This window comes from Ipomoea nil, unplaced genomic scaffold, assembly GCF_001879475.1.
Source record: "Ipomoea nil cultivar Tokyo-kokei standard unplaced genomic scaffold, Asagao_1.1 scaffold0813, whole genome shotgun sequence".
NCBI lineage: Eukaryota > Viridiplantae > Streptophyta > Magnoliopsida > Solanales > Convolvulaceae > Ipomoea > Ipomoea nil.
In genome coordinates this window covers 1,812,230-1,837,617 of record NW_017617241.1, presented here as the reverse complement: position 1 = coordinate 1,837,617, position 25,388 = coordinate 1,812,230, and the positions used below count along the sequence as shown (strand labels likewise).

The 25,388-nt window shown below is 42.7% G+C and overlaps 1 pseudogene across 1 annotated transcript; it reads right to left on the bottom strand.

Annotated features, from left to right (window-relative positions):
* Positions 1 to 9,625: 9,625 nt before the first annotated feature.
* Positions 9,626 to 24,922, bottom strand: LOC109178346 (annotated as a pseudogene). The gene is made up of 3 exons (XR_002053698.1): positions 24,911 to 24,922; positions 11,079 to 11,570; positions 9,626 to 10,986 (listed from the first exon to the last, which is right to left on the bottom strand). The product of XR_002053698.1 is annotated as an alkane hydroxylase MAH1-like (transcript).
* Between the last annotated feature and the right edge of the window lie 466 nt (positions 24,923 to 25,388).

The window sequence follows — 25,388 nt, the reverse complement described above, 5'->3', positions numbered from 1 at the left end:
TTAGCTTAGATTAGTCTAGTATTTCATCTCTAACTCTTCTACAAAGCTTGTAATCATGGATTGGAGTGAGATTCAACCACAAAATCTTCATCTTCAATAGAGAAGCTTCTTACTCTTCTTCTTAAGCTTTTGTGCAATGTTTATGATATTTTCTTGTACTTTGTTGTTATTTATGCTTATGAAGTGTGAGTAGTTCGTTTTTGGGCTTGGATTAGGGTGATATTGCCAACCTAGATGCTAAATAGGTGATTATTGCATAAGGGGGAAGAACCCTAACCTAGAGTTCATTTGTTTGAGTTGGTTTTATGTTGAATCTTGCTAATATTTGGTACGTAACTCTTATTAGCTTGCTTTTGGATAGTTCTTCTCCACAATGAAGGTTGGGTGAAGAACTTAAGCCTCTCCTTTCTCAAACCCCATTTTCTTTCTATGAAAATAGGGAAGAATTGGGGGCCTAAATGCTTATGTGCTTTAAGAGCTAGGAATTGATACACCATGAAAGTGGGGCAATCCTTGCTCTAATCCTTGTTCTTTAGCTTATGAAAATGGCTTTAAGCTAGGATTTTCTTGTGCATTGCCTTAATGTTCATTTGGTTGATGTTCTTCCCCTAATCCTTAAGTTGTTAAAGCATCTAGAAGGCAACATCCCCTAATTTGAGCCCATCTTTTATCATTGTGATTACTTGTGTTTAAATTGCATTGTCTTAACTAGATTTTTAGCCTTTAATTGTTGACATTACCCAACCATGAATTTGAATTTGCTTGGATTCTTGTGGGTTCCAATACTTTGGTGCCTAGAATTTTAGTTGTCACGCAAGTACGTGCCATAGTCCCAATCCCTTGCGGAACGATAATTTACACCCGTTTACTCACCATCTCTTTCCCGTACATCACCTACTGCAATCATCCACTATGGTTAAAAAATACTGTTCTCCCTTGAAGGATGGCACAACAAATGGACCCCAAACATCCAAATGCAACAAGTCAAAACAACATTCAGCTCTATTAATGCTAACAGGGAAGACAGATCTCTTGTGTTTAGCATAGTGGCAGGTATCACAAACAAAGTCAAGGGATTTAGAGGAGGGATCAAACTTTATTCCTTTTAACAACTGCACTTTATTAATTGGAAAGTGTCCTAACCTATCATGCCACAATTGTAAAGATAGGCTATTACAAGAAGTATTAGAATACTTGTTCTCAGTACATGGCTGCTTCTTCAAAGGAGGATCAGAAACCAGGTACAATCCACCCCTTTCTTTAGCAAAACCATCCATTCTCCCATGATGTCCCTGAATGGTGCAAGAATTAGATTTCATAATGATCTCATATCCTGATTGTCTTATCAACTTACTTGCAGATATAATGTTGAAAGTGAATGAGGGAATATAAAGGACATTTTCCAGTAATATATCCTTATGCAGTCTGACTTGTCCTACATGTGAGACACTCAAGGCCTCCCCATTTGGTAACCTGACATATATTCCATGGACAGTATTGCAGACTTCAAAATATTCTAATGAGCAAGTGATGTGATCAGTGGCACCTGAATCTAAAATCCATATATTGGAAGAAGTTAAAACACTGCTAACATGGAGATTAGTAATACACTTGCCTTCATTATGCTCCATGGAATTTCTGAATTCTGGCCTTAATCCAGAATTGTTAACTGTCAAAGCAGCATTAGTTGAGGGTTGATTTGGGCTCCCTTGATTCTGATTCTGTAAGAGAGACAACAGCCTTTGAAACTGGTCATTGGTGAGACCTATATCACCTACCTGGTTCACAGAAGTATTGTGAACCTGCTGAGTGTTTTGGGACACATTCTGAAATTGTTTGTTTTTGGATTTGTATCCTGCCACCCAACCAGGAGGGAATCCATGCTTCTTATAGCATCTCTCAATAGTATGTCCACTCTTCCCACAAAAAGTGCATTTAGGAACACTTTTTCCAGATCCATTCCCACTGTTGAACTTCTTACTGTTTAGAGCAGAAACAGCTACCACAGATTGGTCTTCAACACACTGATCCAGACTATTTTGAATGGCATTAGCTTGGACCAGATCACCATTCCTTTGATTGAGAGAATTTCTGAGTTTTCTCTCCATCTTAAGAGTCATATTTAGAACCTTTTCCATGGATGGAATAGGTTCCATAACCAGGATGCCTGATTTTATGCTATCATATTCTTCACTTAGTCCTTCCAGGAACCTTATTATTTGATCTTCCTCTTTCTGCTTCTGAATTTTCTTAATTATAGTACATGAACATTTAGGTGTGCATTCACAAGCAGGGATAGGTCTCATCGCATTCATCTGAACCCATAAAGCATTGCTCTTAGTAAAATACTCATTGATTGAGAGATTACCTTGTGAGCTTTTGAAGATCTCATTCTGTAACTCTGCAATCCTGTGTGAGTCAACTTGAGAATACCTCTTCCTGAGAGTATTCCAGATGTCCGATGCTTCTTCCAAGTACAATACTCCCTCCGCAATGGTGGAACTCAGAGATTTAAAAATCCATGAACACACTATATTGTTGCATCTTCTCCAAATAGTGTATCTCGGATCATTTTCCTCTGGCTTCAGGATAGATCCATCTACGAAACCAAACTTATTCTTGACCTCAAGAGCAATCTTCATAGATCTGCTCCATGAGGCATAATTGACTTCGGATAGTGGTGGTGAGACCAAAATTAAGTTCGGATTTTCTGTGATGTGCAGGTACCAAGGATCATCAAACTCATCTGCTGCACGCTGGACAGGTAGGTTCGGATTCACATTCGTCTGCATCGGATTCTGATTAGAAGAAGCTCCGGCTGTATTTTCGTTGCTGTTTTGGTTGTCCGTCATCACTACTGCGGCGTAACTCCGGTGCTCTGATACCATGTTGGATTAACTTGGATCATGATTGAAGAAGAGAAGGAAGGAATCCATTATTGAGATGAAGAAGAAGAAGATACAGTGCAGATTACTAAGCTAGCTAGAAGACTTATATGAAGAACAAAAGAAGATGGCAGTTATAACTGCCATCATGAGGAAAAGACAAAAAAAACCCCTAAGAAGACTGTTGAGGAGCTGAGCTGGCTTTTGTGTTGATTCATACACCCCATCCACTTCATCACTGACCATATGGATTATAAACATTCCATCAATATATACATATACATATATATATATATATATATATATATATATATATATATATATATATATATATATATACACACACACACACACACACTTTTATATATTTTTTATTTTATCTCTAATTAAATTTATTTCCTATTTCACTACCACCAATATCACCGCCACTGCCACCACCACCACCGCCATCATTGCTACCGCCACTACCACCATATATTTTTATAAGGGTATTATGTCTTTTAAAACATATTTCATTTCTATTTCTTAAACCAACCAAACACGGTAATATAATTCCTAAAGTCTATTCCTTCCGCGAACCAAACAATAGAATACAATTCCAATTATATTCCTTGCCTATTTCATTCATTAGCATTCCTGTTACCTCAAAATTCATTTCGTAAACTTACAACACGTTTGGTTCACGGAATGAATTTTGAGGTAATAGGAATGCTATTCCATAAGGAATGGAATAGGCAAGGAATAAAATAAGAATTGTATTCTATTGGGGCGGCGGTGGTGGTGAGGGCGGCGGCGGCGGCGGTGATGGTGGTGGTGGCGGCGACGGTGGTGAAATATGATAAATTTATATATAGGATAAAAAAATTAGGTTAAAGAAAGGGGTAAAAAAGAAAATAGAATCTAAAAGCTATTCCTGAGCGTTCAGTAATAGGCTAATACCAAGGGGGCCCTAGTAATAGCTATTACCATATTTGAGGTAATAGGCTATTACCAGGAATATTATTCTTGGTGATTGTAGCAAAAATAAGATGTGAGCTCGGGTGTGTTATGTCGTCCTAAGAGAATTGGGGGATATGGCACGCAATACGCAATCACAAGAAACTAGGCACTAGCACTAGGCAATCAACAAGAAGCTAAGCAAACTATAAGTTTAAGGAAATGATAAGACTAACACATATACACAAAGATAAACACAAAATAAAGAAATAGGACTCAAACTAGGGAGCATTATCATCTAGATGCTTTAACAACGTAAGGGATTAGGGAGAACAAGTAACCAAGGAATCAAGCGGGAATGCACGTAGGTATCCTAGTCTACGAACCATTCTCGTGATTAATAAACAAGGATTAGAACAAGGAATTGCCCCACTTTCGTGGTGAATCAATTCCAAGTCCATCAAGCACACAAAGCATCTAAAACCTCCAATTTCCCCTATTTTCGTAGGAAGAAATCGGGTCTATGCAAGGGGTGGCTTGGATTCATCACCAAACTCTCGTTGCGGCAAGGAATCCTCCAAAAACAAGCTAATGAATGTGTACATCAAACATTAACAAGATATAAATACAAAACCTTCACAAACACATGAACCCTAGATTGGAGTTCTTCCCCTTTTTTGCAATAATCACAAATCAAGCATCAAGATAGAAAATACAACCTTAACTCAAGTCCATAAACTAACTACTCATGATTAAATAGCATAAAGAACACAAGAACACAAGCATTAAACATAAATCTTGCAAAAGAAATAGATAAAAGGGATAAGAAGCTTCTCTATTGAAAATGGATGGTGGAATCTTGATATGTTGGAACCCAAGCATCAAATCCAAGATTACAAGCTTCAAAAGTGTTAAGAAACATAAATCTAAGCCTATTCTAACATAAAAATATGAAGGAGAATGAAAGAGAGTGTCTAGGGTTCTAACAAGAGTCAAAACCAAGTAGAAATGACCAAAATTCGTGCATATATAAAACAGAGCGCAGGTGACACGGCCAGGGACATGGCCATGTCACGTCCCTGGCCGTGTCCAAAAACAGCAGTGAACACTAGAATTGCACAGAAAATACACGGCCATAGACACGTCCGTGTACTTGGCCGTATCTTTTGGCCTTCAAAACATCAGAATTTGGAATTATAATCCTTATGAAAGTTGTAGCCCTTCGAGTCTTCTTTCTATTGGTGCAAGAATCACTTCGTTTGGACATTTCTAAGCCGAGATATGGTCCAAAAACCAAACAGTGGTCAGTTTTGAATTGTAAGTTTGGAACTTCAACTTCAATGATGATTTTGACCCCTGTGGCTTCCTTTTTAGGCTTTGATGATTTTATAAGAATTGTAGCCCTTTGAGTCTTCTTTCCAATTGAACAAGAATCACTTAATTTGGATACTTCTAGAGCGAGATGTGGCCCGAAAACAGAACAGTGGACAATCCATGCGAGAATTTCAGCTTGTTGACACTTGTTCCACTTTTGCCTTGGTTTAATTTGTCCATATGATCAACACCATTGAAAACATCATGCTTTGGCTCCTTTGGAACTGTTATATCCATCTATCTCTTTAGCTTCACATTGGCTCCCCTTGACTCCAAATGCATCCAACATGATCTAAAATCCTTCATTTCTACTCAAAGATAATGAATTGTGCATAATGGATCAAATGAGCAAAATAAAGATCATTTTGAACAACAATGTGACACTTCATAAGCAAAACAATGCTAAATATGGGGTAGACATGGGGTATAAATATGAACAATTATGCATTTATCACCTTGTAATGGAAATGGTTACCAAACAAAGGAATATGCCTATTACTGGGAATGCTATGCCATTCTCGGCCTATTCCATGAACCAAACGGGCCATTAATATGTTGTAAATAAATACTGTACTCCTTTATCACCCTATTAATTACCCATAATAAATCTCATAAAAACCTATTAACCACCAAGTTATTACCTCTTTAACTATCCATCAATTGCCTATATAATTCCTTATCTTTTATTCCCATAACCTCCCACCCCATTACAACCCATAAACACCCTAGTTACTACCCATTAAAACCTATTAAAACCCCATGAACCTACACCACTCACTCTCATCATGCTATAAAATCAGATTCAAGAACAAGAAGGGGCTGCTAGTTCATCATTACGTGAAGGCTCATTTTTTACAAGAGAGTCCATTTTTTCCATTCTTACACAAGAAAGCTTCATCCATGCATGCACAATGTAACATGTACCAAATATCTTACAAAAATAGTGAAATCTTTAATGTGACACTGCCCAAAAAAGCTTGTGATTTTTCCTTTCAATTTCCAAGTTAAAATTATTATGTCCATTTTTATTTCTACTTATTTTCTTTCATATTTTTCGGTGATTCGCCAACTTTTACCGTTGTGTTGGACCCACTAAGCTTTCCAAAAGTCTAGAAATTAAACCAACACATGCATATGAGACATCATATTCCCATCTCATCGTAGTTGACTGAAACTGAAATTTTTGTCGGATTATTAATTTGGCCTAGCCTCCATGCAGGACAAGTGCCTAATGAACCATCGCCATTCGCATCTGATCTGATAAATGTCGGCATCAAAAGTGTGTATGTATGTATTTGCTCCATGACCATTACATGCCAACGATTTGTCAAAAAAAAAACCACTAAATTCTATTTCTTGTAACTTGTAAGTTAATAGTATGTATAGACTTTCAAGTCATGCTTAGCTTGAATGATGATTGAATCACTGGGAGAAACTGAATGGGAATCCACCACTTGAAACTCATAATGGTGTAAGATGATTGAAGCAATCATTTTCATCTGAACCAAACCCATTTGCCCCATATTGAATCTTCCTTTGCTTGAAATCCACCTCTCTGGCTTGAACTCCATGCAATCTTTGCCCCATATTGAATCCATCCTTCCTGATGAATAGAATGAGAGTATCATTCTGGTGTTGGCTTCACTAGATGTCCACTAGGGAGGACGTCCATCCCTGCCGACACCTTATGCTCAATGGCCACAGGTGGGAACAGTCTCAGGATTCACACAGTGCACCGTGCAGATACAATAAGCTAAGCATGTCCAAGTTACCCGACATAAGAATCCGATTAGACCACCTAAACCCTTCCATAAATTTTAAGGGTGTGTTTGGTTGATGGGTTTTACTCATAGGAATGAGTATGAAAGTGATTGTTATTCTTTGGTTGATAGGTTTTTAGAACATTAATATCGGTTTCCGAATACTCCATTAATTTAAAACCTACATCCAAATAAAATAAGAATTTCATTCTCTTATTCATTCTCAAGCTCTACTATTAGTAACCATTCTCATTCACCCTCTAACACAAACATGTTAAATACTTTCACCAAAATTCATTACCATTACCAAGTATTTGATATCCATTCCGATTCCATGTGCGAACCAAACACACCCTAAATAAATACTCCTTTATCACCTATATTAATTACACCCTAATAAAGCTCATAAAAAAACCTATTAACCACCAAATTATTACCTCTTAAATATCCATCAATTGCCTATATAATTCCTTATCTTTTATTCCCATAACCTTCCACCCCATTACAACCCATAAACACCCTATTTTCTACCCATTAAAACCTATTAAAACCTCATGAACCTACACCACTCATTCTCATCATGCTATAAAATCAGATTCAAGAACAAGCAAGAAGGGGCAGCTAGTTCATCATCACTTGAAGGCTCATTTTTAACAAGAGAGACTCCATTATTTCCATTCTTACACAAGAAAGCTTCATCCATGCACAATGTAACATACTAACATGTATCAAATATCCTACAAAAATAGTGAAATCTTTGGTCTCGTACTGTCCAAAAATGTCGGTAATTTTTTCCTTTCGATTTCCGTTAAAATTATTGTGTTCATTCTTATTTCTATTTATTTTTTTCTATATTTTTCAGTTGTGTTGGACCCTCTCAATTTTTATTTTTTTTTAAAAGTCTAGAAACCAACACATGCATATGAGACATCATATTCCCATCTCATCGTAATTGACTGAAACTGAAATATTTGTCGGATTATTAATTTGGCCTAGCCGGCCTGTATGCAGGACAAGTGCCTACTGAACCATCGCCATTCGCATCTGATCAATGTCGGCATGAAAAGTATGTATATATTATTTGCTCCATGATCATTACATGCCAACAATTTGTCAAAAAAAAAAAAACAAAAAAAAAAAACCACCAAATTCTACTTCTTGTAAAAGTAAGTATGTACCACCTAAAAACATCCCATTATACTGTTGTTTTTATTCTCTCTTAGAGCATCTATAATAGTGGAAATATTTTGTGGTTTTTGAGAAGTTTTTGTAAGTATGATTAGGAAAGAGAATAGGGAAGAGGAGAGAAAAAAAGAAAGAAAAAAAATAAAGCAAACCTGATTTTTTCAAAAAAAAGAAAATAATATTAAATGTACTGTCACGCATGCGGTCTGACGCATCACAGGTCGTGTGCACTGCACGTGCTCGTGCGGCCATAGTCTATCCGTGAAACATGACTTTTTGTTTCTGAAGCGATTATTATTTGAAAAACCGTGGCTTGTAAAGGCTTCCTAATCTTCACTCTTTCCACTTCTCTTCCCTCTACATCACCACACACTATTCTAAAAACTCCAAAAAACGCTATGATAATGATGCTCTTACATACAACAATCAATTTAGCAATAATACAATATATATGACCCTAAAGTCCTCCACCTCTATCATCACTTGTTAATCATTTAAGAATATATCAATAGGGAGTTGCTTTTTCATGGATCCGGGCCACTGCACCCCCCATGCAATGGGTCAAGAGAGGTAGTCAGGCAACATGTTGGGTGGGGCTAGACTGACAACAAAAGGATGAGGTATCCAAAGGGGCAATTTATATCGTGCACCAGGGCGCGCATTACATTGTACCCCTGATGCAAAACGATGTCGTTTCACCTATAATTGTACAAACAAACACACATGACTATATAAAAAAAATACACATAATTGTATAAACAAATACACATAATCACGTCACTCTTTACCGTGCCTCCAAAACGACGTCGTTTTGGAAAGAGCGGGACACACAGTGCTAATCAGAAAATTGTAAATATTTTTTATCGTTTCCTTTCTTTGGCCAATAATCACATATGTATAAACACTTCATAGGGTCACATTATATTGAAGGATGACAAAGTTGTTGAACGAGAGAACACACGTAAAGAAGGTGCACGGCAGAGCAGTGAATAGTAGCCTAGTCTATTAGTTAGAGTTAGCTTTAATCATTTGAACAGCTGTACATGCAGTTTGTTAGAATGTAACTAGCTAGATGCATAACATATTAGTTACTTGTATATATACATGCATTGCAGTTCTTTTCAGTTAGATGAATACTTTTCTTCTTATCTCTATTATGCCTTCATGACTGTGCATGGTTGTGGCTGAGATTATGAAACATTATAAGGGCTTCGACTTATACATTCAGGCAATAAAAATTATTCTTGCAGTGTTTTCGCATTAATTACGTTAGTGTTTTCTTGCGTACTAATTAGTAATTACCCAGTAGTCATGAAATTAAACTTACAATTTCCAAGTTTTCATCATACTCCTGAAAGCCTTTAAGTGATGACCCAAACTTTAGCTTTTCTGTTGAGCAATATAATAACCAAGACAAATTAAATTACAATTTTTATTAATAATTTTAATTATAAATTAAATTTTTAAAAAAAATTAATAGTAAGCTAAAAATGGAATTGGCAGATGTCATATATCGTTACTGGAAAGATAATGTCAAACAGATGATACATACACTATATAAATGTATCATCAAATTAAAAAATTACATATTACAAACAGACAAACACAAGTCTTATGAATTGAAGTACCATTGAATGCATTCAGTATTGTACCTTTGGTAAATTTAAGCTAGCTTACTGCATGGGATAGAAGCTTAATTAGCTCGTATAGAACAGTACAGTGCCATACAAATGCAGTATGTATGTATTACATACTACGTTTGGTAAATTTGACTTTCAAGCCATGCTTAGCTTGAATGATGATTGAATCGCTGGGAGAAACTGAATGGGAATCCACCACTTGAAACTCATAATGATGGAGGATGATCGCAGCAATCATTTTCATCTGAACAAAAGACATTTCTTTACTAAACAAGTCCTGGTCCGGCGTTGAATGCCGGAAACTTGTAAGAGGGTTCATGCTTGATTCTTCCGTTGCCTGAAATCCACCTCTCAGGCTTGAACTCCATGCAATCTTCACCCCCATATTGAATCCATTCTTCCTGATGAATAAAATAAGAGTATGATTCTGGTGTTGGGCTTGACCAGATGTCCACTAGGGAGGACGTCCCATCGCCGTCGACACCTTGTGCTGAATGGCCAGCGGCGGGAATAATCTGAGGGTCTCACACAGAGCAGCGTGTAGATACACTAACTTGTGGCATTCTTCCAGCTTGAAAAACCGCTTGATTTCTTGTTTTAGATTCCAATTTGTTTTCAATCTCGTCTCGGGCGTTTGCCTGAACCAATGGGTTTGGGCAAGCAGGTAGAAAAACCAAGTGAGAGTTGAGCTGGTTGTATCTCTCCCTGCAAACATTAACTCAAGAAAGTGTCCCTCAGAAACTTAGTAGTAGTAGTAGTAGTGAGCAACGCCGCCTGTGGTTGCTCCTGCTGCTTGTATGCTTGTACGTAAGCGGTGAACAAGCTTACGTCGTCGTCGGATCATTATTATTATTCTTAATATTTGTGGTGATCATCATGAGCTCTAGGCGTTTGATGGCGGAGTATATGAATCCATCGAAAGCGCGGCATGCCTGAATAAGCTTCTTCTCTTTGCCAATCCCCAGCCATTTTGTAACTTCCAGCAGCTTTCTGGAAATATATGCCTGTAAAGAAGGGCGTCCACCGCATGATTGAAGGCCTTCTCGCAGGGAACATAAGGCAATCCAAGGCAGAGACTTTGAGGTCATGGTGTAAGACGAGCTTAGAGATGGTGTCAAAGGTGAAGCGCTGGAAAACTTCTTGCAAATCAAACTCCGCTCCCTCTTCTGCGAACCAATCAAGAACTGGAAACAAACCTTTCTCTACCTGTTACATTACGTTGAGGATATATATATAAGATAAACATATATAATAAAACCTACATAGATAGATGGTCTTATGTATGTATATATATATACCTTGTGCCACACATTTGTCTCTAACAAGGTGTAGAATTGGGCATGATTGAAGAAGGAGAGGGTGGTTTTACGGTGAAGCTCCCACAACTGGGAATCTACGTTGAAAATCCCGTCTCCCAAAATATCAAATATTTTTCGAAAATGTGGTCCTTTGGGATAGTTGGAGAAGTTTTTGCTGAGGATATGGTGGATGTTAGCAGGGTCGCTGGTAGCCAGCATGCTCAAGTTAGCAAAGGCAGCTGGACCTTTAAACTCAAATGTCCCTCCGCTGTGTTTCAGAACATCAGTCGCGAATTCGTGGACTCGGTGAGCATTCTTAAGAAGCGCCGGCATCATTCCAACTAGTGGCCAGTTCCTAGGAACAACCTTATCATCGGAGGACCGGCACCTCAATTTCAGAATCATATAACAACCCAAGCTAAGTACGATAATAAAAATGAATGCAACCGCTGTGCTGCAGATTGCCATCATCATATCTATCTATCTTTCTATCTCAGAATAATAATATTATAATGCAGCACTCCAGGTACAAACAATTAGAGTATTTATATATATATATTTGCTGTGTATAATGTATTATGTATAGTACGTACTACGTAGTAGTAGTATGTAGAGATTGATACGGAGTAGTGGAGTACTATACAACATACAATGTTTATATCCTGACCCATCTCGATCATGATTGTCTGAAGCTACTGCTACTGGCAATTTTGTCGGATGCGTGGCTGCAAAACCATTGGCATGTGCAATCATGTTGGCATGGATCAGATCACATCGTCTTTTTTCTTTTAAAAAATAAATTACTATACCGCAAGAACTAACTTATGAATGAAAGTTTAACCCCAATTTAAGTATCACTTTACAATATCTTGTGAAGTTAAAGTGGAATCGTATCACCTACTACTATTCCAAATACATAGGACTATTGATTTGTGCACGTGAATATAACGAACGGTCATACATTTGTGTTGTTTTGCAAAATTGAATTTAGTTTTTCAACTTCAATATAGCACTAAAAGCGCTGCCTCAACTAACTCGTTCAAAAATAAAAACTAGTATGAGATCTAGAAGAATCTGGGTATCATAATAGTCCCGATTCATGACCGAATCGAAATTATGCAAACTGGAAACTGGGAGCGCATTACTGTCTAACAGTGATTGATACTGACATGAACACAGCTTGTTTGATTGCAATTGTTAACTGCCCATTTCCATTACTGGAAATTATGGAATTTCCGACCACCTGAAAATAATCTTAAATCAAGTAGAAAGTCTTGTTCCGATCACTTTTGGTATTCGAAAAAACCTCTGTTGCTATTTCCGATCGCTTTTTACTTTCGATTTGATATAAGATCACTTTCAGGTGGTCGGAAATTCCATAATTTCCAACAGTGTTCCCCTTAAACGTTTTGAATTGAATAATTCATAATGTATTGTTTTTTTTGTGACCAATTGACTTTTGATACATATATTTGTGGAGTTGCGGACTTCATGTTGAAACATTAGAAGATACAGAGTTTTGTATGTGTGTTATAAAACGTTTTGAACTATGTGGGCGAGCTTCTTAAAAATAATAATAATAATAATTACAACCACAACAGTGACATTAATAAATATCAACAACAAGTACATCGAACATGAAATTAGGAGGAACGTAACAGTCCTTCATTCCATACGATTGGCAAAGAAAATGGCTTTCGTTTCCTTTTGAAGTTATTTTCCATCTTTATTTGCTTAATACATTGATGAATTGTGTTGTTGATGAATGTTCTTGTGCTTTGTTCTTATATTAGAGTGAGTAGTAGAGTAGTTTGGGGGTTGGATAATACCGGTGTTTATTATATATGTTTGATGCCTATTTGAACCCAACCTATGATTATTGTTATTGCACTGTGAGATGTTTTGTGTGTTAGTGTTGACATGTTTGTGCACAACCTTGTTAATATTGGTCTAATATGGAATTTTGGCAACCGGATGAGCAATGAGTCAACGGGTTATCACACCCCTAGACTCAACTCGTCTCTCAACCGTCATTATTCTTTGGAGACCACATTTCACGACCTTCAGGCTCACTTAAGAAAGTAGAGAATGTTGAAGACCTAAGACTAATGGTGCTTATTGAAGGGGATTGGTTGTGTCACGATGGTGAACAACTCCAATATGCCGATTTGGCCTAACATTGGATCACGAGTGTTGCGTGTTAGTCAACTAATTTATAGATGGTAGTAATATTGATACTGCTAATTATACGTAAGCAATATGAAATAACTCGAGACCAAGTAAAGCAAGTAAATGTCTTTATTGATCACAGTAAAGGCCCTAAGTACAATCTACTTGGTTGCTCTGAGTACCGACTGACTGCGGTCGGGATTCTCTAACAACAACCTATCGATCGTCCAAAAGTCCCCTACACTGTAGCTACTGTGGGTATTTATAGCCGCTATGCCGGGGACAGGATTCCAACCGTTCGGCATGCCCTCCACGTAGCCACCACGTGTCATCCTCCCGGGTGCCCTGTCTGTCGTCGTAGAGAGTCGCCACGTGTCTTTCGTCAGCTCTCTTGCCAAAGGGCTACCGCTCGGCGGTCGACACCGTCGCTCGGGCAACTCCCGGTCGGCTCCCGACCGGGTTCTTCACAAGGAGCCCGACCTGCTACCTGCAAAGACAAAGAGAAAAAGACAAAGGCTTCTCAGTCGTGGTGAAGCTATGTCGGTCGGGATATTCCCTACCAAGAGCCCCCAGCCCGGGCCTTTTTGATCGTCCGGGAAAAAAAAAATGGGCCGGGATGAAGAAGCCCAACCGTCGGCCGCTAAACCGACCGGCCAGCTGTCATTCCCTTCTCCGCCACGTGTCGGCCACTGCCGGCCTCTGCGACTGCAACCGTCGCCTCGGAATCAGCGCTGGTCGTGTCACGCAAGTGGATGATTTTCCCGCCCAAACGCCCTCCTATAAATAGGCCCTTGAGGCCTCCATTTGGACTTTCCTCAATCCACTGAAGCAGTCGGTACCCTCAGAGAGTCCCGAGCAGAGCACCTTAACAAGGCAGTCGAGCAAGGAAACCTTCAAGCTTTCAACTGCAAAGTTCCTCCATTCGGTAAATTCTCAACTCCTCCCTTTACTTTGCGCCTTCATTTATAAGTAGAACTGATAGGCCAACTAACTGTCCCGGACGTCTCAAGTCCCTTACTAACCCCGACCGACCTTTAGGTAGATCGAAATGACAGATTCTGACAGCCAGAACGCCTCGATCGCGGACTATGACGAGGAGGTCGAGTACCTCAGCGAGGAGGTGGACATCATGTCCTACTCCCCAGAGGTCGAATGACGACCACAGCCCACTCCCGACCAAGCCCCCGAGCCAGCAGGGTCATCAAGCTCGTCAGGGACCTCGGGGTCGAGCTCCAGCGGGTCGGGGAGCGAAGAAACGTCCACGAGCGGACGGACACTCCCGGACGAAGGCGCTAGGGAAACGCCCACGAGGGTAATAGGGGATTACCCTCGAGCCGAGCATGAGGGCGGAGACCGGGCCAACGAGGCCGAAGGGGACGAAGAGGACCCGACCGGGCCGGCGCCGACGGGCGGGGACGGGTTTGCGTTCCTCAATAGCGAGAGCGTTGAAGGCCAGAAGAGCTTACTGACAAAAGGAGAAGCAAGCAAAATTGCGGCAACTCTTGCTGGTCGGGTCGAATTCGATACCAGCAGACAGCTCGGAAATATCATCGAGCGGCACCAAAGGAAATGGATCGGGCTGCATTACGATTCGCTAATGGCCCCGATCACATTCCCCTTTTCCAGCCTTCTTACAGCATTCTTGGGCTACTACCAAGTTATGCCCGGGCAGATTTGCCCGAACGCGCACCGAATAATCGCGTGCTTCCCCCAGATCTGCCGTCGACACGACGTGGCCTGCACCATGGAACTTTTCAACTTCGCCTACCAAGTGAAGGTGCTAGCGGCCGCGTACGGGGGAGGTTTTCTGATGATACAATCCCGAGCGGATAGATGCTCGATCGAAGGGCTGCCCGGGAACAACCGGGGGTGGAAGAACCGGATCTTCTCCGTAAAATACGATCCGTGGATCCTCCCGGTCGAGAGGGTTTGGAGTCAGCGTTTTCGAAAACAAGTCACGCCAGTCGAGACCCCCGACCCTCATCGATGCCGTGACCAAGATCTCGGGCGAGATCTACGAATACCGCATCTTCAAATCGCCCGAGTGCTACGAAGCGGCCCGGCTTCCCGATCCGATCTACGACCAGACCGAGAAGTACAAGCCCGAGCCGGCAGGTGTAACGATTGCACGGATGCCCGCCCGGGGCAAGAGGAAGGGTAAAAGCTTGAAGCTAACTTCTTTCCCGATCCTTAGCATTCTGAGCGTATATTCTCTATCGTCCCGAGTTGACTATCTTCTTTGTTTGCAGCCATGGCGGAGTTCGGAGACGAAGATGCCCCCCTTCCCCCGCCCGCCAAGATCTCCCTTGGCGGCAAGATGAAGGCGAAGGCGAAGCCAGCCGGGGAAAAGGAGATCCCGACGGCCCGACCTCTTCCGACCTCGACCGTCACGACGGCGGAGGGCTTCATCGTTGAGCCGACGGACGTCTTGGTCACCCGGGTGGAAGTCGCCCGGGGCAAAGAGAAAGTGCCCGAGCAGGGCGTGACGGAGGTGGGCGGTATGAAGCGCCGCCGAGAACAGCGCAGCCCGAGCCCTTCGGTCGGGCGAGAAGGGGCCGCTACGTCCATACTGGCCCGGATCGGCAACGCCGGGCCAGCTAAGGAGGATCTGGGGAAGATGACCCCGACCTAAGTGGCCGAGAAGATTGGCTACGATCTGGCCGAGGTAAGCTCTCTTCCACTAATTCTCTTTTATGTGCAAGTGTCTTCGACCGGGCTAACGCCGAACATCTTCTTGTACTGCAGATTTCCCGAGCGGCCCAACTCCTTCAAGGTCGGGCCATGCTGGCCGAAGAAGCCGACCACCACAAGAAAACGGCCGCTCGTCGCTTGAAGGAAATCAAGGACATCCAGGCCGAGCTGGAGAAGGCCCAGAAGGGCCTAAAAAAGAGCGAGGAAGACCGGGCCCTCGCAGAGAAAGTCGCCCAACGGGCGATCGGGGAGGCGAAAGAGCTGAAGGCCCGGCTCGATAACCCGAGCGAGCTGGTGCAGACTGTCTTCAAGGACAGCGAGTCGGGCTCAGCGTTTCTTACGGCGGCTCGGGGAACTAAGGTCGCAGAGGACCTGATCGTCTCCTTCGGCCGATGGGCGTTCAAGTCCGGGCAACGCAAAATGCTGGAGCGGGCCCGTACCCGGTTGGAGCAAGCTCTCGACGGAGAGGATCTTCAGCTGGTCCTGTCGGCTTTACCCCCGGACCTAGCCGACCCCGGCCCCTCCCCCTTCGCTCCCAAGGAAAAGGCGGCCGAGCCTGGGGCATCGTCGGCGGCCACTTCGAGCGGGAAGGAGGCAGCTTCCGGAGCTCGGGAATTGAAGAAGTAGAATAGGCTTCTTCTTTTTTGTAGAAACGCTGATCGGGAGCCCGGTCCCGAATTTGTACCGGGCATTCTTTTTTCGATCAATAAAACTCGTTTTGTTAAACTTATATTGTTCGTCTTTCTTTCTGCTTTTTACTTTTAGTCGTGCACATGCCGACCCTTAATGCTCGACCTCATGGTCTTTTGGCCCGGCCCTGCACTACTCGATCCGTTCGACGCCCGACCTTATGGCTTTATGGCCCGGTCGTGCATCCGAGATTTCGACATCAAACTGGCCAACCTGATCGGGTTTACCCGGTCTCTAGGCCTTGTCAAAATTCTTGAAAATAAGTAAGCCTCTACGGTCGGGATACTTCCGAATGACGGGCCTGTAAATACTTCCTTCATCCCAGCCCCCACAGTATTGTGCTCTCATGGCACGAGTGAGTGCAATAGTGGACAAGAAGTGATCAGATCGGGGAATTATGCTGTGTACTCCTGGCTTCCCCGACCGGTGGCGTGACTCGAATGTCCGCCGATGTGGAGCGCATCTGACCGGTCGATAAATTCGCCCGGTCGGTGTAGCTTGATAAATTGATCTGCGTGCACTGAAGGTAAAGAAAATAACCGACCGGGCCGCCGCATGCAAGCGGTCGAACAATCACCGATCGTATATACATTAAAACCTTCCAGCTCGCAGGCGGTTAAACAAATATTTACAACCATAAAGCTTAATTACAACCGACGACCGGGACCTACTCGCAGGTCAAGCCCCCACTTCGTCAAAAGATTACAAAAAATAGGCTTAATGCCTAAACATAACGAGGTGCTCGGAATTCCAAGTTCCCTCGATTACCCGACCAGTTGTCGTCTCCAGTCGGTATGTACCCGGCCGTATGATCGCGCTGATGATGTACGGCCCTTCCCAGTTTTGAGCTAACTTTCCGCCCTCTAAAGGTTGACTGGCCTCCCTTCGTCGTAGAACATAATCTCCAACCTGAAAATAACGAGGGTTGACCCGAACATCTTTAGAACTCTTAACTCGCTTCTGATACTCGGCCATGCGCCGAGCGGCTAGCTCTCTTTTTTCTTCGACCGCATCGAGGTCTACGACCATCGCATGCTCATTCTCCTCCGCATTGTAGGTTCTCTCTCGATCAGTCGGGATCCAAGCCTCGATCGGGAGTCGGGCTTCAGCTCCGTAAACCAGGGCGAAAGGGGTCTCCAAAGTAGCTTCCCTCGGGATCGTCCGATAAGTCCATAAGACATATGGCAACTCATCGGCCCAACTACGACCAGCCGAGTGTAGCTTCTTTTTCAGTCCTTCCAAAATCGTCCGGTTCGCGTTCTCCACTTGACCGTTTCCCTGCGGGTAAGCCACCGACGACCGAACGTGAGTTGTCCCGATCGTGGCCAAGAAATTCTGGAAATATTGGCTTACAAATTGGCGACCGTTGTCGCTGATGAGATGCACGGGCACGCCAAAGCGGGAAACCACATTGCGCCAAAGAAAACGAGCACATTGCTGAGAGGTAATCGTGGCTAAGGGCTCGGCTTCTATCCATTTGGAGAAGTAATCGATGGCGACGATCACAAATTTTCTCCGACCGGAAAGCTGAGGGAAGGGGCCCAATATGTCTACTCCCCACCTAGCGAAAGGAATTGTGGTCGTGACTGGCTGATAGAAGGTTGCCGGTCGTCCAGGCATCCGGGCGTACAGTTGACACGTCTCACATTCCCGAGCTAACTTTCACAGTCTAGCTGGAGGGACGGCCAATAGTACCCGATTAGCATGATACGACGGGCAAGCGATCGGCCTCCTTGGTGCGAAGAAAAAATTCCCGAGTGAAGCTCCTTCATGACTAAATCTGCCTCAAATGCGGTCAAGCAGCGCATGAGGGGGCCTCCATACGATCGTCGATATAGACGACCGTCCAAGACTTGGAACCTCGGGGCTCTCAACTTGGCTTTTCGAGCACGCTGGGGGTCGTCTGGGAGTCGACCGTGCTCGAGGAATTCTTTCAGATCGGTGATCCAGTTGTCTTCCACCGGTTGGATTGGATCGACCGGTAGGCGATGGATACTGTGTCTCGGGATCACCAAGATCCGAGCTATCTTCGACATGTGTTCCGGGGCGTCTTGAGCTAATTTGGATAAGATATCTGCATCGGCGTTATCCAATCGGGGTATGTGCCGGACGGTATATCCCCGGAACTGAGCGAGCTTCTCCATGGCAAGGTCTCGGTATAACTGCAAACGCTCACCATTGACTTCATAATCTCCGAGAACATGCCCGACCACGAGCGCGGAATCTGTCTGAGCTCGGATGTATTCAGCCCCCAAGTCCCGAGCGCACTGTAAGCCGTTAATGAACGCTTCGTACTCGGCTTCGTTGTTGGTCGGGTGGAACTGGTACATGAGAGCAAAATAGACCTTGAATCCTTCCGGGCTTGTGACCACCACTCCTCCTCCTGCCCCTTTCTTGCTACTTGACCCATCAGTAGCCAGCGACCACCACTCAGCCTCGGGATCCGCAACCTCAGGAGGCCGGGTATCCCGGGCGGTGCACTCGACCAAGAAGTCAGCAAGAGCTTGACCTTTGATAGCTGGTCTTGGTCGGTATTCGATCGCGTATTGTGTCAGCATTAACGCCCACTTGACTAAGCGACCGGATGATGAAGCAGTTCGGAGGACTGGCCCGATCGGCTGATCGGTCAACACGCGAATCGCTCGACCTTGGAAGTAGGGAGCCAACTTCTTCGCGGCAATGTATAAGGCGTAGACGACCTTCTCTAGCCGGGAGTACCGGAGCTCGGGACCATGTAGCGCGTGGCTTACATAGTACACCGGTCGCTGGACCCCTTCCGGATCGATTCGGCACAACACTGCGCTTACTGTGCGATCGGACACGGCGAGGTACACGTCTAGCTCTTCTCCGAGCTCAGGCTTTGAGAGCACGATCGGTGACATGAGATATTCCTTCAGCTCATCAAAAGCCGCTCGGCATTCTTCGTCCCAGACGAATCCATTAACCTTCCGCAATACTTTGAAAAAAGGTAAAGCGCGCTCGGCTAGCTTGGAGAGGAACCGGCTGAGGGCTGCCAACCGACCGGTCAATTGCTGGACTTCCCGAACGGTGGAAGGTGGTTGCATGTCCAGAATCGCTTTTACTTTGGCCGGGTTAGGCTCGATTCCTCTTTTGGTCATCATATAGCCGAGGAACTTGCCGGTCTGAACCGCGAATGTGCACTTGGTCGGGTTCAGCCGCAACTGGTACTTCCTCATGATCTGGAAGCACTCCTGGAGGTCCCGAGTGTGGTCGGACCGGTCCCGACTCTTGACCAGCATATCATCGATGTAAGCTTCCATCGTTCGGCCCAGTAGATCGGCAAAGAGCATGTTGACCATCCTCTGGTAGGTCGCTCCTGCGTTCCGGAGGCCGAACGGCATCACTCGGTAACAATACAGCCCATCCGGGGTCACGAAGGCTGTCTTGCTCTCGTCTTCATGGTGCATCATGATCTGATGGTACCCCTTGAAGGCATCCATGAAGCTCATTAATTCGGCCCCGGCGTCTCGTCGACCATCTGGTGAATGCTCGGTAGAGGATACGGGTCGAGCGGACAGGCCTTGTTGAGGTCCGTAAAATCGATGCACATCCTCCATGCTGGGGGCTTAGGAACAAGAACGATATTTGCCACCCACTCGGGATAGACCACCGGACGGATGTGCTCGATCGCCGCCATCTTTTTGACTTCTTCTCTGACAAATTCGCGGCGATCGGAGGAAAGGTGTCGTGTCTTCTGCACGACCGGCTTGGCTGAGGGATCGACGGCCAATTTGTGACAGATGACCGATCGATCTATCCCGGGCATGTCTTCAGGCCCCCACGCAAAGATATCAGCATATTCCCGGAGTACGGCCAAAACTTCCACTCGAAGCTCGGGGGTGAGGGCTCGGCCAATCTTGATCTTCCTATCCGGGCGGTCCTCGGATAGGGGAACTTCTTCTATTTCTTCAGAAGGCTCAGGCTGCTCCTTCCGTTCCTTAGCCTCCTCTTTGGCTATGGTGTTCACCCGGGAAGACGGACCGGAATCTCGTCTGTTGACCGCTCGGGTGTAACACTTCCGGGCGGATTGGACATCGCCGCGTTCAAGACTCCTATTGGTGTTTCCCCGTTTAAACTTGTGTTCGGGAAGTCATGTCATTTGCCGGTTGAGTATGAACACAAGGCATATTGGGCAGTTTCAAGGTTGAATTTGGATGAGAACTCGGCAAGAGAGAAGAGGTTGTTACACTTGAATGAGCTTGAGGAGTTCCGGATGGATGCCTATGAGAATGCAAGGATCTACAAGGAAAGGACCAAGTATTTTCATGATAAGAGAATTTTGAGGAGGAACTTTGAACCGGGTGACCAAGTGCTACTATATAATTCAAGACTCAAGTTGTTTCCCGGTAAACTCAAGTCGAGGTGGTCGGGCCCTTTCCGGGTAGTGGAACATTACCCATCGGGCGCCGTTTCAATTGTGGCTAAGTCGGGAGATCCTTTTATGGTGAATGGGCAAAGGTTGAAGCTCTTCAATGAGCCGGAATTCAAAGAAAAGGAGGCTAATGTGGTTTGGGATCTCTTCTATCCCTCATATACTTGAACACCAAAGGTCAAGTCGAGCTAGCGACGTTAAACGTAGCGCTTCATGGGAGGCACCCCATGTTATCTTTCATTTTATAACACTTTACTTTCTTCTCTATTTTTCTTTACACTTTTATTTTTGATATATCATGCTCTCACTTGTGCTTATTGTGCTACCATTTCTCCCTTGTGCTTTATTTTCTTTTACATCGAGGACGATGTAATTTCTAAGTGTGGGGGGTGGACAAAATATTGGAGGGAAAATTTTGAAATTTTGAAACTTTTTGAAACCTTGCTTGGATGAGTCATTGTGCATAATGTTGGGTAAATTTCTCATCTTTGCTTGAAGTTGTGATCACTCCCTCTTTGTTGGTTTGTGGTTTGATTTGGTGGTGCTTGTTGCGATGCAATTTGTGATTGATGATTTGAGGTATAACACATGATTGATCTATTCTCTTGCCAATTGCCTTGTTAACCACTTAATAAATGAATAAATTTTTGATCTTGTGTGTTATGCTTTGCTAGTGAAGGCTTATGTGAGATTCCGGTCATGGTTGTTTTGCTAGAACTTGCCTCATTACTCTCCAAGTGAAGTCTAAGATTTGCATGTTTAGAAATGATTTAGGCCATTTTTGTTTAGCCTGAGCCTTTCAAGCCTACCCTTTACACATGTGTTTACCACTAGTTGTCCCCGTTGAGCCTTTTGTGTTTGTTTAATAAGTGCTAAGCACTTGTCCCTTCATTGTGATTGTTTTTCCTTGTGTTAACCCTCATCATTTAACCCTTAACCCCTAGCCAAAATATTTCCCTCCACCCTTGAGAGAATAGAGCATTTATTCTTTTTCTTTGAAGAGATCTTTATTGGAGCTTGTTTTGTTAGCAATCCTCTTGATAATTTTGTCTAAGTGTGGGGGTATTGGTTCATGGAACAAGTTTGTTTATTGTTTTGCAATGAAAGGAAAGAAAAGAAAAAAAAAATAATGATGAGAATATTGAAAAAAAAAAAAGTCATGAAAAAAGAGATGAAATGAGAAAAATGAAAAGAAAAGGAAGAAGAATAAAAGTTTGAAGCTTGATTCTAGTTTGTTTTGAAAGTTGTACTCAACCCCCACTACTTTAGAGTGTTGCTTTATGTTCCATTGTAAATTGCTCCTTAGTTTATAAATGTCATATCTCTTCTAGCCTCAATTGTGAATAAATGTGAAGTTCTCTCCTTTGTTTATTTCCATACCCCTTCTTTGTTAACCATTCACCCTTAGCCCCATTACAAGCCTAATAAAGACCTATTTGATCTTAGCATGCAATCTTGGAGTTGAACTAGTGGGAGTATGAAGGGCAAGCCTATGGAATCTCATTCAAAGCCAAGTTTTGCATAATCTCAACTTAGTATTGTGCACACTTGATCCTCACACACTTTAATAATTTTGGTGCTTGGTTATTGGCTTGAGAATGGAACTTGTGTGGGATGCTAAAATGATTCTTGAAAGAAGTTGTGTTGTAGCAAGTCGGTTTGTGGATTGATAAGTTGTTCAAGTTGGGAGTGTGATCAATTTCATTGCTTGGATGGTAATTTGTCTTGACTTTGCTTGAGGACAAGCAAATGTTTAAGTGTGGGGGAGTTGATAAGTGCATTTATGTCAATATTTTTACCCCTTGTATAGACATATTTTGTGTGACAAACACTTTGATTTTATGCAAAGAAGTGTCTTAATTCCTTTGTTTATATCTTTTGATGCATAGTGTAGAGTGCAGGCAATTGTGTGCTTTTGAGGTATTTTGGATGAATTTGGAGTCAATGAGAGCCAACTATGAAGCTATGGAGATGGATGCAAAACTTCCAAAGGAGTCTAGGGTGGTTCTTTCAATGGTCTTGGTCATGTGGGCAAACCAAAGCAAAAGAGAAGCAAGCGACCATGCAATTGCAATTCCCGACCTGCACGTTGACGTCATGGTTTTTGGACCATATCTCAAGCTAAAAATATCCAAATTACATGATTCTTGTCACATTGCAAAGAAGACTCAAAGGACTACAACTCATATTCAGATATCAAAGCCTAAAAAGGAAGCCACAGTGGTCAAAATCATCCTTGAAGTTGAAGTTCCGAACTTACAGATTTCACCCGAAACTGACCACTGTTTGGTAATTTGATCATATCTCGGCCTAGGATTGTCCAAATTAAGTGATTCTTGCACCATTTGAAAGAAGACTCGAAGATCTACAACTTTCATGAAGACACCGAAGCCTAATTCTGAAGAAAAAAGGGTCAAAATTAGCCTGCAAGTCGAAGTTCTGTTGCAGATCAGCGCTCGACGCGTCGAGAATTACTCTCGACGCGTCGAATCCTGGCAGAATGTTTCTGTAATTTCTCCACGCGTCGAGAATTACTCTCGACGCGTCGAATCCTGGCAGAATGTTTCTGTAATTTCTCCACGCGTCGAGAATTACGCTCCACGCGTCGAGCAGCCCATCTCTGTTTCTTTTGACTGCGTTATAACTCATTTTTTGGAGAGAGGAGTGAGGTTAGAACCCTAGATAGCAAGAACTCGTTTTCCTTTCATTTCCTTAGCTTAGATTAGTCTAGTATTTCATCTCTAACTCTTCTACAAAGCTTGTAATCATGGATTGGAGTGAGATTCAACCACAAAATCTTCATCTTCAATAGAGAAGCTTCTTACTCTTCTTCTTAAGCTTTTGTGCAATGTTTATGATATTTTCTTGTACTTTGTTGTTATTTATGCTTATGAAGTGTGAGTAGTTCGTTTTTGGGCTTGGATTAGGGTGATATTGCCAACCTAGATGCTAAATAGGTGATTATTGCATAAGGGGGAAGAACCCTAACCTAGAGTTCATTTGTTTGAGTTGGTTTTATGTTGAATCTTGCTAATATTTGGTACGTAACTCTTATTAGCTTGCTTTTGGATAGTTCTTCTCCACAATGAAGGTTGGGTGAAGAACTTAAGCCTCTCCTTTCTCAAACCCCATTTTCTTTCTATGAAAATAGGGAAGAATTGGGGGCCTAAATGCTTATGTGCTTTAAGAGCTAGGAATTGATACACCATGAAAGTGGGGCAATCCTTGCTCTAATCCTTGTTCTTTAGCTTATGAAAATGGCTTTAAGCTAGGATTTTCTTGTGCATTGCCTTAATGTTCATTTGGTTGATGTTCTTCCCCTAATCCTTAAGTTGTTAAAGCATCTAGAAGGCAACATCCCCTAATTTGAGCCCATCTTTTATCATTGTGATTACTTGTGTTTAAATTGCATTGTCTTAACTAGATTTTTAGCCTTTAATTGTTGACATTACCCAACCATGAATTTGAATTTGCTTGGATTCTTGTGGGTTCCAATACTTTGGTGCCTAGAATTTTAGTTGTCACGCAAGTACGTGCCATAGTCCCAATCCCTTGCGGAACGATAATTTACACCCGTTTACTCACCATCTCTTTCCCGTACATCACCTACTGCAATCATCCACTATGGTTAAAAAATACTGTTCTCCCTTGAAGGATGGCACAACAAATGGACCCCAAACATCCAAATGCAACAAGTCAAAACAACATTCAGCTCTATTAATGCTAACAGGGAAGACAGATCTCTTGTGTTTAGCATAGTGGCAGGTATCACAAACAAAGTCAAGGGATTTAGAGGAGGGATCAAACTTTATTCCTTTTAACAACTGCACTTTATTAATTGGAAAGTGTCCTAACCTATCATGCCACAATTGTAAAGATAGGCTATTACAAGAAGTATTAGAATACTTGTTCTCAGTACATGGCTGCTTCTTCAAAGGAGGATCAGAAACCAGGTACAATCCACCCCTTTCTTTAGCAAAACCATCCATTCTCCCATGATGTCCCTGAATGGTGCAAGAATTAGATTTCATAATGATCTCATATCCTGATTGTCTTATCAACTTACTTGCAGATATAATGTTGAAAGTGAATGAGGGAATATAAAGGACATTTTCCAGTAATATATCCTTATGCAGTCTGACTTGTCCTACATGTGAGACACTCAAGGCCTCCCCATTTGGTAACCTGACATATATTCCATGGACAGTATTGCAGACTTCAAAATATTCTAATGAGCAAGTGATGTGATCAGTGGCACCTGAATCTAAAATCCATATATTGGAAGAAGTTAAAACACTGCTAACATGGAGATTAGTAATACACTTGCCTTCATTATGCTCCATGGAATTTCTGAATTCTGGCCTTAA